Source organism: Arachis ipaensis, chromosome B1 (genome assembly GCF_059453495.1).
Source record: "Arachis ipaensis isolate K30076 ecotype BB chromosome B1, ASM5945349v1, whole genome shotgun sequence".
In the NCBI taxonomy this organism is placed as follows: Eukaryota; Viridiplantae; Streptophyta; class Magnoliopsida; order Fabales; family Fabaceae; genus Arachis; species Arachis ipaensis.
In genome coordinates this window covers 18,078,046-18,095,404 of record NC_142436.1, presented here as the reverse complement: position 1 = coordinate 18,095,404, position 17,359 = coordinate 18,078,046, and the positions used below count along the sequence as shown (strand labels likewise).

The 17,359-nt window shown below is 36.4% G+C and overlaps 1 non-coding gene across 1 annotated transcript; it reads right to left on the bottom strand.

The window, feature by feature from the left end:
* Positions 1-14,508: 14,508 nt before the first annotated feature.
* Positions 14,509-14,616, bottom strand: LOC148575853 (small nucleolar RNA R71). Its single transcript, XR_015903182.1, has one exon. It is a non-coding gene; the product is annotated as a small nucleolar RNA R71 (small nucleolar RNA).
* Between the last annotated feature and the right edge of the window lie 2,743 nt (positions 14,617-17,359).

Sequence of the window (17,359 nt, the reverse complement as noted above, 5' to 3'; positions counted from 1 at the left end):
GTTAATGTTTAGTAATTTTGGTAGTAATGTTGAGATTATTATGAAAATGTGTGGTTCGACGATGGTTGTAATGATAATAGATTGATGTGTATGAAATATAGTTGATTGTTTGATTGGGTGAGTAAAATTGTTGAATGTATGTATATGGAATTGTCGAATGATTGAGGAAAGAAAAATTGGGTATTGATGTGAGGTGAGGTGGTTGGGAGGAATATGTGTATGTTTGGGGGAGTTTCGGTATTGTTTTGATTATAAAACTTTGTATTGAAATTGAAAATTTGGAAAGAAAAAGAGGTTTTGGAATTTTTTTTGGTAAAACTTGATTTTTGACCAACTTCGACAGGTCATAATTCGGCTTTCAAACCCCCAAATTTTGTCAAACTTATTTCAAATGAAAATTGGGTCCATGAAGTTTATGTCATTTGAAGAACGAATGAAAAATTATTTAAAACGAAAGAGTTATGCATGTTTGAAGTTTGGTGTCAAATTTTGGAAATTCTGCAACTTAGCAGCTTTTTTAGAAAAAGAAGGAGTCACGTACGCGAGCATGCACACGCAACGCGAGGTTCACTCACTGCTTGGATCTTGCGTACGTGAATATAGTCTCGCAGACGCGGACTTGTTAAATCGAATGCTCGTGTACGCGGGCGGTACACGCTACGCGAGAAGTTCCTTCTGTTTTGCCCTCTCGCGTACGCGAGGCCCCTGTTTTTGCTAAAAGTGGAATTTTTGCATACTAAATCAATTTTTTAACTTTTCAAACCTCCCTTACACTTGTTTAAGGTATATTAGTGAGCCTTTAAACCTTAGAATGAGGGTGAGTCTGCTAAATAAATGAAGGAGACATTCGGAAGGAATTTTACGAAGTGATAACCGAATGAATAAATGGTCGGTGATGTTAAATATAGAGTGGCTAATAAATATGATGCTGATAATGAAGGAGTGATGATGTTTGAATTTGACCAAATGATTATGAGGAATGATTTTAAAGTATGCTATCTGAATGAATTGAATAATAATGAAATATATGTGACCGGATAAGAGGCGATGGCGTTGTCCACTTGCTCCGGGTATAAGTTAAGACTCCGGATAAGATGCAGTGGTGTTATCCACTTGCTCCGAGTAAGAGTTCGAGGTTTTGAGTAAGATGCAAGGGTTGAGTTCTGTCGCCGCTTGCTCCAGGTTGAGAACTGTAATACTGCCTGGGTAAGAGGCAGTGGTGAGGTTGTCCCTTGCTCTGGGTACGCGGGTAAGACGCAAGGGTTGCGGCGTTGTCCCACCTACTCCATATTTGGCATTCTGTCCAGGGTTAGCTACCGGACATGTCGGGTTTGGCTTTATAACCGACAGATGAGACTCATCAGCCATAGGGCAGGCATATATCATATACATTTGTTTGTTTTGTTTGAGTTTACATTACTTGGAAGTGCCTATTTGATTAACTATGTCTAATTGCTACATGTTCTACCTGCTGTAACTGCATTCTATATGTGTTTTTCTTGTCTATATTGTATGTTTATGCAACTGAGAGATCCCTCATTTGGTGGAGGAGTGACGAGGGTTGTTCCACTGGAGTTTTGGAGGGTTAGAGGAGAGTGAGATTGAGGTGTTAAGTTATATTTGGACTAGAAGAGAATGAGATTGAGGTGTTAAGTTATATTTGGACTAGAATCTAAGTACCTTAGGTAGTTTACCTTGTTTTTAGTTTAATTTATAACTTTAAGCTTTAAATCTGAGTGTCAGAGTTCTAGGATCGCTTCTGGCTTTCTCAGGACCTTATATCTTATGTACGTTGGCACCTTTACCATACTGAGAACCTCCGATTCTCACTCCATACATATATTGTTATTTTTTAGATGCAGGTCGAGAGGCACCTCGTTAGGCATCTGGAGTTTCTGAGCAAGTGAAGTTTAGCTTTGGGATTTTATATTTTCGACTATTGGTTATGTATTTATGTTTATAGACTCTCCTATGTATATATATAACTTGTGTTTGATCATCCTAGAGACTATTTTGGAGAAACAGGAGTTTGGTTTTCTGTATTTTGGGATATTTGGGATATGTATATATGTATATGATATACTCCGGCCAGCCTTAGTTTCGCAGGTCGAGTTTGGAGCTTGATATTATGTATTCTTGGTACTCTACTCCTTGTATTTATGGTTTATCCTTTCTGTTTATCCGGTTTTACATTTTTGAGTGTGTTGCGCTTTTCTTTTTACGGTTTTGCTTTAACCTTACTTCAAGACTCCTAGTTACGAATTCTTCAACTATATATATATATATATTAATTAGCGGTCGTAATACCTCATCACATCTGTTTTACGACCTAAGCATAAAGCTCTACATGGTAGGATATTACATTTCGCTCCCGAGGGTACCCGCCACGCTCCTATCTACCCCTATAATTAAAATCCAACAAATAAAATTAAATTTCAAAATTTATATAACCATCACCACATACATAATATAAATTAAAGTAAAAACTTAAATACGAGACAATATTATTAATCATTTTACTAATTATTTTACATACCAGGACGAATAGGGGTTGGTATTACCTAAACTCGACCTCGCTTAAGATCCCGTCCAACTAAAAATCCACCCCAAACACATAGGATAGGGTTGAATACCCACAAATTTGAATAGTATTGTTACCCCTACTAACATAAAATGTTAACTCACATATGTAGCCATTAAATATCCATGTGTGCAAACTGAACAGATCAATCTTCATGTGAAATATAAATAATCTACAAATATTGTAAAAAATCTTAAACAATCTTTAAAAGAATTTTAAAATAGTCATCTCGATGAACAAAATATCCAAAATATAAAAGTCATGCATATAGTTAGGGGGATGACTTAGAAACATGAATTTCCTCTATTGTTTGGTTAGAAGTTCCAACTTTTAACATTTGATTGAGCATTAATCCTTCAATTTGTGTTGCTAATTTTTAATATAGTAAATCATTAAACAATAATCACAACTCTTAGCATTGTTAATTTGATTTCAACTCTAAATTAGTGGATAATCATCAAGCTAACATAGTATACAATTGTCACAACTACCTATTTTGACAAGTTTTAATATTTGAAATGTGTGAACAATAATCACAAATGCTTATCTAATGAACAATTATCACAATCACTAATATTGACGTTTTAATATTCTAAATCAGTGAATAATATCACAAATGCTAATATAATGAACAATTATGACAATAATTACTATAAATGATAAACTGTACTCCATGTATTCACATTGTGCTTACGGCAAACACAACAAAACGTAAGTTTGACATAAATGTAAGTTAGCAGTATTCTAATTTTTAAGTTAAATATTATTTTTATAGTAAAGACAATATCCTATAAAGTGTGGGTGTTTATTCCCAAAAACTCTATTTTTAAATCCGTCAATTTTTAAAATTTGTCGGTGAATGTTTTGAGATTTTTTAAATTCTTTGAAAATTGTTTTGTACTTAATACTAAGGACTAATTTGTCTAATTAAGATAAACATTGGAACTATTTTTTTATGCATTTTAAAAATTAAAAATTAAAATATTTAATTTTAAAAATTTTAGAACAGATTAAATAATTACTTTGATTTTTTTTTACAAATTTATTTTTGAGTAAACTATCAAAGACTTTTTTTAAAACGATGACAAAAATAATTTTAATTTTTATAATAAAAAAACACTCTCAAAATATTTTAAAATGCTACGTACAAAAATGTCTAAGCGTGAAAAAGAGTCTTCTCTTTAATAGAATCAGTTGAGGTAGCAAACCGTACATCAAAATGAAGATGTGGCAACCTTCGTATATTGAATTTTGTTTCTTAGTTTATAACCCTAATTTTTTCTAACCAAAATCTAAAATTGAAATGCACAATGACAGGGTTTTTATAAATTTCGTTCTGCGCTTCTATCTTGTTTATTAGAAAAAAAATTCTTAAATTATTTGATTCATAAAATACTTCCGTTTTTCCAAAAGAAAATTGAAATGAAGTAATAAAAAATACTAAGAATTGTTTGGAAAAAGGAGAGAGTATTAATAAAATTATATTAACACCCAATGCTATTATTTTAGTGAATTGTGTAATTTTTTTTCACTTCAAAGAAATGCTTAAGTAACAATATTATTGGACAACTAAATTGTAATAGCAACATTTAAGATTTTAAAACTTGGGCATTTGACTGCTAATGTGGACATGTAGCATCTTCTTCTTTATTCTTGTATTTTTTATGCTATTTTTTTGCTGGTATTTTCAATTTTTTTTTCATTTCATTGTATTCATATTCTTAATGCATGTGTTTTTGTCTCTCAGTAATTTAAATTGAATTACTTTCATTCAATGTAATCTGCTATTTGAATGAATTAATTTTGAGTCGCATATGAAATGTGATGATAGCGGAAAGTTCTAAAGTATTACCTGCAAGCTGCAATCGGTCATATATTGTAATTTTCAAACAACTAATTAAGGACAATTATAGTATACAGATGTTTTTTTATAAATATTTTTCTAAAACAAATGTCATACAAGCACGTGGATTTATGCTGGTAATGAGGGAAGTAGCTTACAGAGGTTGCTGCAGGGGTATGTAATGGCTGGATGTTGACCAAAGGGCAAGCCAAGCTGAGAATGACATGACAGGTTAATGGGATTGTATTTGGCTCGTTAATGGATGCCTACTAGACACTTTTGTTGAGCCGGTGAATGGATCTTTCAATGCTTGTATTTTATGTGTGGTTTTGGCAATCTGAAAAAGAACATGGGGAGTTGGAGTTCTCATTTATGGGAGCATATGTATATACACAACAATTTTTATAGATCCTATTTTTTAATTTATTATCTCAAATTGATGTGTACTTAATAATTGTTGTTATGACCCAAGGTGGTTCAGAGCGATGGAGGATGGCAACGAGGCGCCAGACGGCGGCAAACGCGCTACTCAGCAGAGGTACATCCAGACGACGGACTCAGAGATCAAGAAAGGAGCTGCCATTGGTGAATGCATAAACGGGTTCGAGACTTCGAGCACAGCGACGACTAGACGACGGTAGAAGCAATTGATCGCGACGACAACAAAAGTGTGGCTGAGGAGACGAAGAAAAGACGATGGGGCAACGAGCTCAAGGAACAAGACATTGGCGGTCATGGACGGCGAGCAAAATGGTGGGAGATGCTTCAGCGAAAAGGGACAACAGTTCAGAGAAATAGCGGCGTATTCTCCTCGACAAACGTAGTCGGAAGCAGATCCGATTGGAGAGAGAACCAACAAAGGCAAGCAGTGAAGATGTTGTCGACAATGGGCAAGGATCTGCGACTGCTACACCAGGGCCAAGGCGCAGCAACCGGTAGTAAAGAGGCGGCGGAGCAGCAACAACATTCTTGCGGCATCCTCCACCCAATTGTAATGCGTGTATCCACTCCAACCACAACACCTCAATCAACCGACTCCATAGCAACAAAGAACAAGACCCTCCAGCAGTACAAGACCCTCCGGCAGTTGAGTATAATCAGTATAGTGTCAGGGGCATTCTTCATAAGGATTAAGTTCGGTTGAATTATAAGAGGGGAAAGTGGGTGTACCGGTAGTGTTTGAATTAATGGATGGTATATGTGTATGTTTTTGGGTCGGGTTGGTCCTTTCCAACCCTAACCCATGACAAAAAAAATGAGCTTAGTTTGAGACTTTGAGGAGAATGAGGATTCAGTGCGCAGGAAGTTGCTGTCTTTTGGTTATCGTCCTCAATACAACCACACATCAATACTCTCATTATTTCCTTCACCCATCCATATAGGTCCATTAAAATCTCAAACAAATAATTTTATATTATTTTATTATATTTATTCTTTTATAATACAAAAGGCCCAAGGGAACCCAATTACAACAAAAGGCCCATCAATGGTGACCCAAAACTCACTAATGGCTCACCTACTTCAGCTAAACCCTCAAGCCAAATGTGATCTGCCAAGTTGCTCCCTCAAAGGGAACAAAAAGTCCATGTATCACAAAGTAGTTCTCCCAAAAGAAATTTCTGTATATCTGTACTAAGTTGAATCTGTATAGTAGAGCAACCCATTAATTAATATCACAGCTGTTAGTTCAGCAAAAAATATTAAATGAGATTCATGAGTCTTGTAATACCCTATCACACAGAGTCTTACGCTTAAGTCGTAAAACAGAGGTGGTGAGGTATTACGACCTCTAAAAATAATATATATATACATATACACACACATAGATATAGTTGAAGAATTCGTAACTAGGAGCCTTGAAGTAAGGTTAAAGCAAAACTGTAAAAAGAAAGGCGCAACACAATCGAAAACTTAAAACCGGATAAACAGAAAGGATAAACCATAAATACAAAGAGTAAAGTACCAAGAATACAGAATATCAAACTCCAGACTCGACCTGCGAAGCCAAGACTAGCCGGAGTATATATATATGTACATATCCCAAATATCCCAAAATATAGAAAACCAAACTCCTGTTTTTCCAAAATAGCCTCTAGGAAGATCAAACACAAGTTATATATACATAGGAGAGTCTATAAACATAAATACATAACCAACAGTCCAAAATATAACATCCCAAAGCTAAACTTCGCTTGCTTAGAAACTCCATACGCCTAGCGAGGTGCCTCTCGACCTGCATCTGAAAAATGACAACATATGTATAAAATGAGAATCGGAGGTTTTCAGTATGGTAAAGGTGCCAACGTACATAAGATATAAGGTCCCGGAAAAGCCAGAGGCGATTCTAGAACTCTGATACTCATATTTAAAGCTTAGTTATAAATTAAACCAGAAACAAGGTAAACTACCTAAGGTACTTAGGTTCTAGTCCAAATATAACTTAACACCTCAATCTCACTCTCTTTTAGTCCAAATATAATTTAACACCTCAATATCACTCTCCTCCAACCCTCCAAAACTCCGGTGGAACAACCCTCGTTACTCTTAGGGATCTCTCTGTTGCATAGACATACAATACAGACAATGTTAGGATTTAGAGTTCCTCTTCTTCTCCCCTTCCAAGTTTCCAGCATGAGTTTCATAATGAGAGGAAAAGGTGGCTGAAGCCACTTCATTAAAGTGGTGTTTGGATTGGGCCTTGGGCCCAATGTGGACCCAGTTCAACTGATTTGGCCCGTTGTCCCGATTTTGGGCTAAATTCTTTAAAATTTATGCCGAAATTCGTATTTTTAATATTTTTACCACAATAGATCAATAAAATTTAATTTGCTAGTTTTTTTGACTAATAATTAATTTATTGACTAATTATTCAAGAGAGAAGGTTACAATCAACAACCTCAGCAAGCCCAGAATAATTTCCGAAGGAAAAATAATAACAATCATTAAGGAAGGTGATATGGGCGTCAACCTCCGAATGAATTGACTTGCAGGAGGTGTGGGAGCTATCACCCGGGAACTCTATATAAAGCTGGATTGGGACTATGCTGCAGTTGTGGAGGAGCTGGTCATATGTATTGAAAATATCTTGAGAAGGCTAATCGGAGTGCTAGTAGGGCCCAACAGCAAGGACACGTGTATATTATAACGATGGAGAATGCTGTTGGGTCTGACACTTTGGTCAGAGGTAAATAAGAGATTGGTGGTAATGTGTTAACCGCATTGTACAATTGATAAGTTGCTAATTTACGATTGAAGACGCTAAAATTTGCAATTGAATTTAGATTTGGTAGCAAATTATATGGTGACTTAGGATAACATTGGGTATTTGGTAAATGGTTGGGTGTTGAGGCAAGGTAGAAATAGAAAAAAGTAGAGAGTATGATTTTTAGGTTTGAATTGATTGAGAATTGATTAATGAAAAGAGAGAAGGCTTGTAGATAGCATTAGTATACCTTGAATTTGAACTTGAAATGAAAGTTTGTGAATTTGTATAGTTGTGTAGAAATGGGATAATGACTATTGTTATAAAACTGATGTTATAAGCTTTGAATGATGAGGATGTGATTTGGAAATGATGTTTGAATGTTGACGATGTTTAAAAAGTGGACTTTAACACTAGAAGGTCATGGTGAGACTGTCCTAGATAAGCCATAGAGTAATAATTCATTGTAATGATGAGTAGTAATAGAGTTAATTTCGACTTGCATGTGCATATATTGTAAATTGTGTATTGATAGAAGTTGGTGCAAGATAGTGTTTGGTTGAGAGTGAGAACTTTATGAGATGTGGGATATGTGAAATTGGTTGTTGAAAAGAATGAGGATTTGACATGGTTGAACTTAATGTAGCCAAAGAGGAATAACCTAAGTAGGTACCCTGATTTGTGTTGAGGTCTTAAATAATGTAATTATTTTGATTAAGGATTTTAACCAGCTTGTGATTTAAACCTAAAAATGAGCTAGTGTCCTAAATTGTGATTGAAGTTTTAGGATGAACTTAAGCATTAATTGGGATTGGTTTGAGAAAGCTTAGAAGTGAGCCTAGATTTTTGTGATCCGATTAGGAAATATGACGTGAATGCATGATTGGATTCTTGGTGGCTAATGATCAAAGTAACGCATTGGAAGCTTGTGGAAGTATTAACACAGGATAGTTGCAAATAGGAGCTATAAAAGGTGATTAGAAATACTTTAGGTTTTGAATATTTGAAAGGTTAGCAGATTAATGCAAATGATTAGTTCCGGATAATTGAGTTTGAATGTGGCTGTGAGATCATATTGATTCTGAAATAGTTGTGGAAATGAGTGTAGGTGTATAATTGGATTTGGATAAGAAGTGAGTGCAAGATGTTGTGTTTGAGGGACAATTATTACGATATTAGATCACGTTGATTTTGGTTTTAGGTTGAAAATTAGAAATAATTGGTTTTGAATGATGAATCCGAGATGTTGGATTGAAATGTTGAGTTGTGTTGAAGTTGAAATGCCAAGTTTGTGTCGTGAATATATTGAGAGTGGTGAAATTCGACTTAGGAGAGGTTCCGTTCCGTCAACTTTAGTAAGGATTTAAAGAGTTTTGGAGATTTTAAGTTATGATTTTGATTGGGAGTTATGAAAGGTTTTATAAATGGAAAGATGAACGTGATGTTTGATTAGCTATTAAGAAAGATCTAGAGGAAGTTAAGAGTAAGACAAGGTAGTACGGCGTAGACTTGAAATTCAGTTAAGTTTATGAGTTGTGCAAGAGAATGAGGAAGGTGATTAAGTATTTAAATTGACGTTAAATGGTAAGATGAATGGTGCGAGTTTGGTTGAATTTGAGGAAACTTTCAATGATGATTTAGCCCAAGTTTTGTTTTCTTTTTGTGGACCAAATTTTGAAGACAAAATTTTAAATAAGGTGGGTAGGATGTAAAACTCGATCAAACCGTAATTAATTAAGTAATTAATTAAATATGAACGAAAATGGTTAAAAAATATAGCAATCGAAATTTGACAATTTAAATATGATATTTGGACTTAGTGGATTTTTCTGAGTCGAAAAACAGTTTTCTGCATAAAAATGCGCACTGAAAATTTGATTAGCGGTACTGGCTGAGATCTGTCTAGTACTGTAGTTGAGAAAATTAATTATGAGTGAGATTAAAAAGTTAAAATTTGTAATTGGGATGGTAAAAATAATTAAAACGCACTAAAACACTAATATTAAAAGTTTTGGTACAAAATTGGGCCAAACGGGCCATATATGTGAATCAGTCCCAAGTTGGGTCCAAACACAGCATATATAAGCCATAACTAATAACCATTCAGCACAACACAACTCTCATTCATTGTGTTTATGCTGAAATTGAAGAGAGGGAAGAAGAAGAGAAAAACCTAAGTTCCATAAACACTAAATCCACCATAACTTCATCTCCGGTTCTCCAATTGACGAGCCGTTTGCAGCCACGCATTGCTCTCCTCACCTTCTTCGATTCTATCAAACTATTTTGGTGAGTATCTCATTGTCCTTGACCCAGTTTTATTTTTTCTTTCTGAATTTGTGTTTTGGTTTGGGTTTTGAGAAAATCTTGTGATTTTGGTTATTTAGGGGTACTTTATTATGAGCTATTGATGATTTTCATCAATCATTTTCATAGGTTAAGGTAAGAAATCCCCAAATTCTTTTGATTTATCAAATCTCATGAATCCTAGATTAATGTATATGTGAAATTGGTTATGTTAGTGTTGTTGGGTGAATTTGGCACACTTTGAGGACTTAGATTTGCTTGTGGAACTTTTTGGAGTGAGTCTTGGAGTGGAAAATTCAAGTGTTGGGTGTGAACTGCCGTCATTAAAGGTATGGTTTAAGTTTTATTTAAGTACCGTGTGGTGTGATGAGAATTTATAGGTTAGATGCTGATGAGCGGATAATTTATACGCTTTTTGACATTGTTTTTAGTATGTTTTTAGTAGGATCTAGTTACTTTTAGGGATGTTTTCATTAGTTTTTATGTTAAATTCACATTTCTGGACTTTACTATGAGTTTGTGTGTTTTTCTGTGATTTCAGGTATTTTCTGGCTGAAATTGAGGGACTTGAGCAAAAATCTGATTCAGAGGTTGAAGAAGGACTGCTGATGCTGTTGGATTCTGACCTCCCTGCACTCAAAGTGGATTTTCTGGAGCTACAAAACTCAAAATGGCGCGCTTCCAATTGCGTTGGAAAGTAGACATCCAGGGCTTTCCATCAATATATAATAGTTTATACTTTGGCCAAGAATTGACGACGTAAACTGGCTGAATCTGGCGTCCAGCGCCAGAAAAGGATCCAAAACCAGAGTTGAACGCCCAAACTGGCACAGAAACTGGCGTTCAACTCCACAAATGGCCTCTGCACGTGCAACACTCAGGCTCAGCCCAAACACACACCAAGTGGGCCCCGGAAGTGGATTTATTCATCAATTACTTACTCATGTAAACCCTAGTAACTAGTTTATTATAAATAGGACCTCTTACTATTGTATTTGACATCCTGGATTGTATTTTGATCCTGTGATCTCGTTTAGGGGGCTGGCCATCTCGGCCATGCCTGGACCTCTCACTTATGTATTTTCAACGGTAGAGTTTCTGCACTCCATAGATTAAGGTGTGGAGCTCTGCTGTTCCTCAAAGATTAATGCAAGTACTACTGTTTTCTATTCAATTCTTCTTATTTCTCTTCTAAGATATCTATTCGCACCCAAGAACGTGATGAAGGTGATGATTATGTGTGACGCTCGTCATCCTTCTCCCTTATGAACGCGTGCCTGACAAACACTTCCGTTCTACATGAATTAAGCTAGAATGAATATCTCTTAGATCTCCTAACCAGAATCTTCGTGGCGTAAGCTAGAATGATGGCGGCATTCAAGAGAATCCGGAAGGTCTAAACCTTGTCTGTGGTATTCCGAGTAGGATTCAATGATTGAATGACTGTGACGAGCTCCTAACTCGCGATTGCAGGGCGTTAGTGACAGACGCAAAAGGATAGTAAATCCTATTCCAGCATGATCGAGAACCGACAGATGAATAGCCGTGCCGTGACAGGGTGCGTGAGCATATTATTCACTGAGAGGATAAGATGAAGCCATTGACAAGGGTGATGCCTCCAGACGATTAGCCGTGCCGTGACAGGGCATTGGATCATTTTCCCGTGAGATGACCGAAAGTAGCCATTGACAGTGGTGATGTATCACATAAAGCCAGCCATGGAAAGGAGTGAGACTGATTGGATGAAGATAGCAGGAAAGCAGAGGTTCAGAGGAACGAAAAGCATCTCCATTCGCTTATCTGAAATTCCTGCCAATGAATCTACATAAGTATCTCTATCCCTCTTTTATTAATTAATATTCGAAAACACCATTATCACTTTATATCTGCCTGACTGAGATTTACAAGGTGACCATAGCTTGCTTCATACCAACAATCTCCGTGGGATTCGACCCTTACTCACGTAAGGTATTACTTGGACGACCCAGTGCACTTGCTGGTTAGTTGTATCGAAGTTGTGACAATTATGAATTAAGATCAGAGCACCAAGCTTTGGAGCCATTACCAGGATTTGTTCGAGCCTGGAGATCACAATTTCGTGCACCAAGTTTTTGGCGCCGTTGCCGGGGATTGTTCGAGTTTGGACAACTGACGGTTCATCTTGTTGCTCAGATTAGGTAATTTTCTTTTTATTTTATTTTCAAAAATTTTTCAAAAATATTTCAAAAAAAAATTTTTCATCTGTTTTCGAAAAAAAAAAAGATAAAAATGTTTTCAAAAATTTATTCAAGATTTTTAAGAATGAATTCTAGTGTTTCATGATGATTTGTTGAATCCTGGCTGGCTGTAAGCCATGTCTAATTTTTGGACTGGGGTTTCAACTTACCATCACAAATGAAGAGATTCTCACACACTTAGTTATTCTATACATGAAAAGTATCCATATCTGCTGAAACTTGGCTGACCATTGGCCATGTCTAGTGTTTTGGACCGGAGCTTTCATTGAAAGCTTGGCTGGCTAGTGAGCCATGTCTAATTCCTGGACTGAAGCTTTAGACTAACATGGCAAGATTCCTGGAATTCATATTAAAAATTTTGGAATCCTTATTTTTCTTTTAATTTTTGAAAAATATAAAATAAAAATCCAAAAAAATCAGAAAATCATAAAAATCAAAAATATTTTTCTGTTTCTTGTTTGAGTCTTGAGTCACATTATAAGTTTGGTGTCACTTGCATATGCATCTTGCATTTTTCGAAAATATCATGCATTCATAGTGTTCTTCATGATCTTCAAGTTGTTCTTGGTAGTTCTTCTTGTTTGATCTTGATGATTTTTTGTTTTGTGTCTTTTCATGTTTATCATATGCATTCTTGAATTCTTAGTGCGTAAGCATTAAAGAATTCTAAGTTTGGTGTCTTGCATGTTTTCTTTGCATTAAATTTTTTTCAAAAATATGTTCTTGATGTTCATCATGACATTCAAAGTGTTCTTGGTGTTCATCTTGACATTCATAGCATTCTTGCATGCATCACATGTTTTGATCTAAAAATTTCATGCATTGCATCTTTTTAGTGTTTTTCTCTTGCATCATAAAAATTCAAAAATCAAAAAAATATCTTTCCCTTTTTCTCTCATCAAATTCGAAAATTTGAGTTGACTTTTTCAAAAAATTTTAAATTCAAATTGTTTCTTATGAGTCAAATCAAATTTTCAATTTGAAAATCTTATCTTTTTTTCAAAACCTTTTTCAAAAATCAAATCTTTTTCAAAATTCTTAGTTATTTTCGAAAATTCCAAAAATATTTTTCAAAAATCTTTTTCTTATTTTTATATAAAAATTTTCGAAAATAACTAATCAATTAATGTTTTGATTAAAAAATTTGAAGTTTGTTACTTGCTTGTTAAGAAAGATTCAAACTTTAAGTTCTAGAATCATATCTTGTGATTTCTTATGAATCAAGTCATTAATTGTGATTTTAAAAATCAAATCTTTTTCAAAACTAATTTTATCATATCTTTTCAAAAATATCTTCTTATCTTATCTTTTTCAAAAATATCTTTTCAAAATATCTTTTCTAACTTCCTAACTTCTTATCTTTTCAAAAATTTGTTTCAACTAACTAACTAACTTTTTGTTTGTTTCTTAACTTTTTCAAAACCACCTAACTAATTCTCTCTCTCTCATTTTTCGAAAATATCTCTCCCCTTTTTCAAAATTTCTTTTTAATTTATTAATTATTTTAATTTTTAAAACTTGATTTTCGAAAATTACTAAATATTTTTCAAAAACCATTTTTCAAAAACCACTAACTCTTTTTCAAAATAATTTTCGAAAATTATCCCTCCCTCATCTCATTCTATTTATTCATTCATATCCTAACATCTCATCTCACATCTCTTCCATTGGTACAGTTGTGTTTCTTCCTTTACATCACATCCTTTATCTCCCTCTTTTCTTCCACTCACAAAGGGATCCCTATACTGTGGTATAAAGGATCTCTATTATTATTATCATTTTCCTGTCCATTCTTCCTTGTCATATGAGCAGGAGCAAGGATAAGAACATTCTTGTGGAAGCAGATCCAGAACCTGAAAGAACTCTGAAGAGAAAATTAAGAGAAGCTAAAATACAACAATCCAGAGATAACCTTTCAGAAATTTTCGAACAGGCAGAGGAGATGGCAGCCGAAAATAATAATAATGTAAGGAAGATGCTTGGTGACTTTACTGCACCTAATTCCAATTTACATGGAAGAAGCATCTCCATTCCTGCCATTGGAGCAAACAACTTTGAGCTGAAACCTCAATTAGTTTCTCTGATGCAGCAGAACTGCAAGTTTCATGGACTTCCATCTGAAGATCCTTTTCAGTTCTTAACTGAATTCTTGCAGATATGTGATACTGTTAAGACTAATGGAATAGATCCTGAAGTCTACAGGCTCATGCTTTTCCCTTTTGCTGTAAGAGATAGAGCTAGATTATGGTTGGATTCTCAACCTAAAGACAGCCTGAACTCTTGGGATAAGCTGGTCACGGCTTTCTTAGCCAAGTACTTTCCTCCTCAAAAGCTGAGCAAGCTTAGAGCTGATGTTCAAACCTTCAGACAGAAAGAAGGTGAATCCCTCTATGAAGCTTGGGAAAGATACAAACAGTTGACCAAAAAGTGTCCTTCTGACATGCTTTCAGAATGGACCATCCTAGATATATTCTATGATGGTTTATCTGAGCTATCAAAGATGTCACTGGACACCTCTGCAGGTGGATCCATTCACCTAAAGAAAACGCCTGCAGAAGCTCAAGAACTCATTGACATGGTTGCTAATAACCAGTTCATGTACACTTCTGAAAGGAATCCTGTAAGCAATGGGACGCCTATGAAGAAGGGAGTTCTTGAGGTTGATACTCTGAATGCCATATTGGCTCAGAATAAAATATTGACTCAGCAAATAAATATGATCTCCCAGAGTCTGCATGGAATGCAAGCTGCATCCAACAGTACTCAAGAGGCATCTTCTGAAGAAGAAGCTTATGATCCTGAGAACCCTGCAATAGCAGAGGTAAATTACTTAGGTGAACCTTATGGAAACACCTATAACTCAACATGGAGAAATCATCCAAATTTCTCATGGAAGGATCAAAAGCCCCAACAAGGCTTTAATAATGGTGGAAGAAACAGGTTTAGCAATAGCAAGCCTTTTCCATCATCAACTCAGCAACAGACAGAGAACTCTGACCAAAACGCTTCTAATTTAGCAAATCTAGTCTCTGATCTATCTAAGGCCACTGTAAGTTTCATGAATGAAACAAGGTCTTCCATTAGAAATCTGGAAGCACAAGTGGGCCAGCTGAGTAAAAGGATCACTGATATCCCTCCTAGTACTCTCCCAAGCAATACAGAAGAAAATCCAAAGGGAGAGTGCAAGGCCATTGACATAAGCGCCATGGCCGAACCTCTGAGGAGAGGAGAGGACGTGAATCCCAAGGAGGAGGACCTCCTGGGACGTCCAGTGATCAATAAGGAGCTTCCCTCTGGGGAACCAAAGGACTCTGAGGCTCACCTAGAGACCATAGAGATTCCATTGAACCTCCTTATACCCTTCATGAGCTCTGATGAGTATTCCTCTTCTGAAGAGAATGAGGATGTCACTGAAGAGCAAACTGCCAAGTTCCTTGGTGCAATCATGAAGCTGAATGCCAAATTGTTTGGCATTGATACTTGGGAAGTTGAACCTCCCTTGTTCATCAATGAACTAAGTGATCTGGATCAACTGACATTGCCTCAGAAGAGACAGGATCCTGGAAAGTTCATAATCCCTTGTACCATAGGCACCATGATCTTTAAGGCTCTGTGTGACCTTGGTTCAGGGATAAACCTCATGCCCCTCTCTGTAATAGAGAAATTGGGAATCTATGGGGTGCAAGCTGCTAAAATCTCACTAGAGATGGCAGACAGCTCAAGAAGACAGGCTTATGGACAAGTAGAAGATGTATTAGTAAAGGTTGAGGGCCTTTACATACCTACTGATTTCATAGTCCTGGATACTGGAAAGGAAGAGGATGAATCCATCATCCTAGGAAGACCTTTCCTGGCCACAGCAAGAGTTGTGATTGATGTTGACAAAGGTGAAATAGTCCTTCAATGGAATGAGAACTCCCTTGTATTCAAAACTCAAGGATCTCCCTCTGCAACCATGGAGAGGAAGCATGAAAAGCTTCTCTCAAAGCAGAGTCAACCAGAGCCCCCCACAGTCAAACTCTAAGTTTGGTGTTGGGAGGCCACAACCAAACTCTAAGTTTGGTGTTGAACTCCCATATCCAAACTCTAAGTTTGGTGTTGGAAAGTCTCAACAAAGCTCTGCACATCTGTGAGGCTCCATGAGAGCCCACTGTCAAGCTATTGACATTAAAGAAGCGCTTGTTGGGAGGCAACCCAATGTTTATCTAATTCTTATTTTTATTGTTTTTCATGTTTTCTTAGGTTCATGATCATGTGGAGTCACAAAATAAATATAAAAATTGAAAACGGAATCAAAAACAGCAGAAGAAAAATCACACCCTAGAGGAGCATCTGTCTGGCGTTCAAATGCCAGAACAGAGCATGGTTCTGGCGCTGAACGCCCAAAATGGGCAGCTTCTGGGCACTGAACGCCAGAACAGGCATGGTTCTGGCGTTCAACGCCAGAAATGGCACACAGATGGGCGTTGAACGCCCAAAATGGCCACCAACCTGGCGCTGAACGCCCAGAGTTGGGTACAAAGGCATTTTTACATGCCTAATGGGTGCAGGGATGTAAATGCCTTGACACCTCAGGATCTGTGGACCCCACAGGATCCACTCAGGATCTGTGGACCCCACAGGATCCCCACCTACCTCCACTCACTTCTTCTCACCACTCTCTTTCACACAACCCCATAAACACTCTTACCCAAAAACCCTTCACCAATCACCTCAAACTCTCTTCCCCATCACCTCTTCACCACTCACATCCACCCACTCTTCCCAATAAACCTACCTCATAAACTCCACCTACCTTCAAAATTCAAAACCAATTTCCCACCCAAACCCACCCATATGGCCGAACCTTAACCCCCCCTCCATTCCCTATATAAAGACCTCCATTCTTCATCAAATTCACACAACACAACCCCTCTATACCCTTCTTGGCCGAAACACATCACCCTCTCCCTCTCCTCCATATCTTCTTCTTATTCTTCTATTCTTTCTTCTTTTGCTCGAGGGCGAGCAACATTCTAAGTTTGGTGTGGTAAAAGCATAGCTTTTTGTTTTTTCCATAACCATTGATTGCACCTAAGGCCAGAGAAACCTCTAGAAAGAGGAAAGGGAAGACAAAAGCTTCCATCAAGGGTCTATAGCTCAGTGGTAGAACATTTGACTGCAAATCAAGAAATCCCTGAGATACCTCA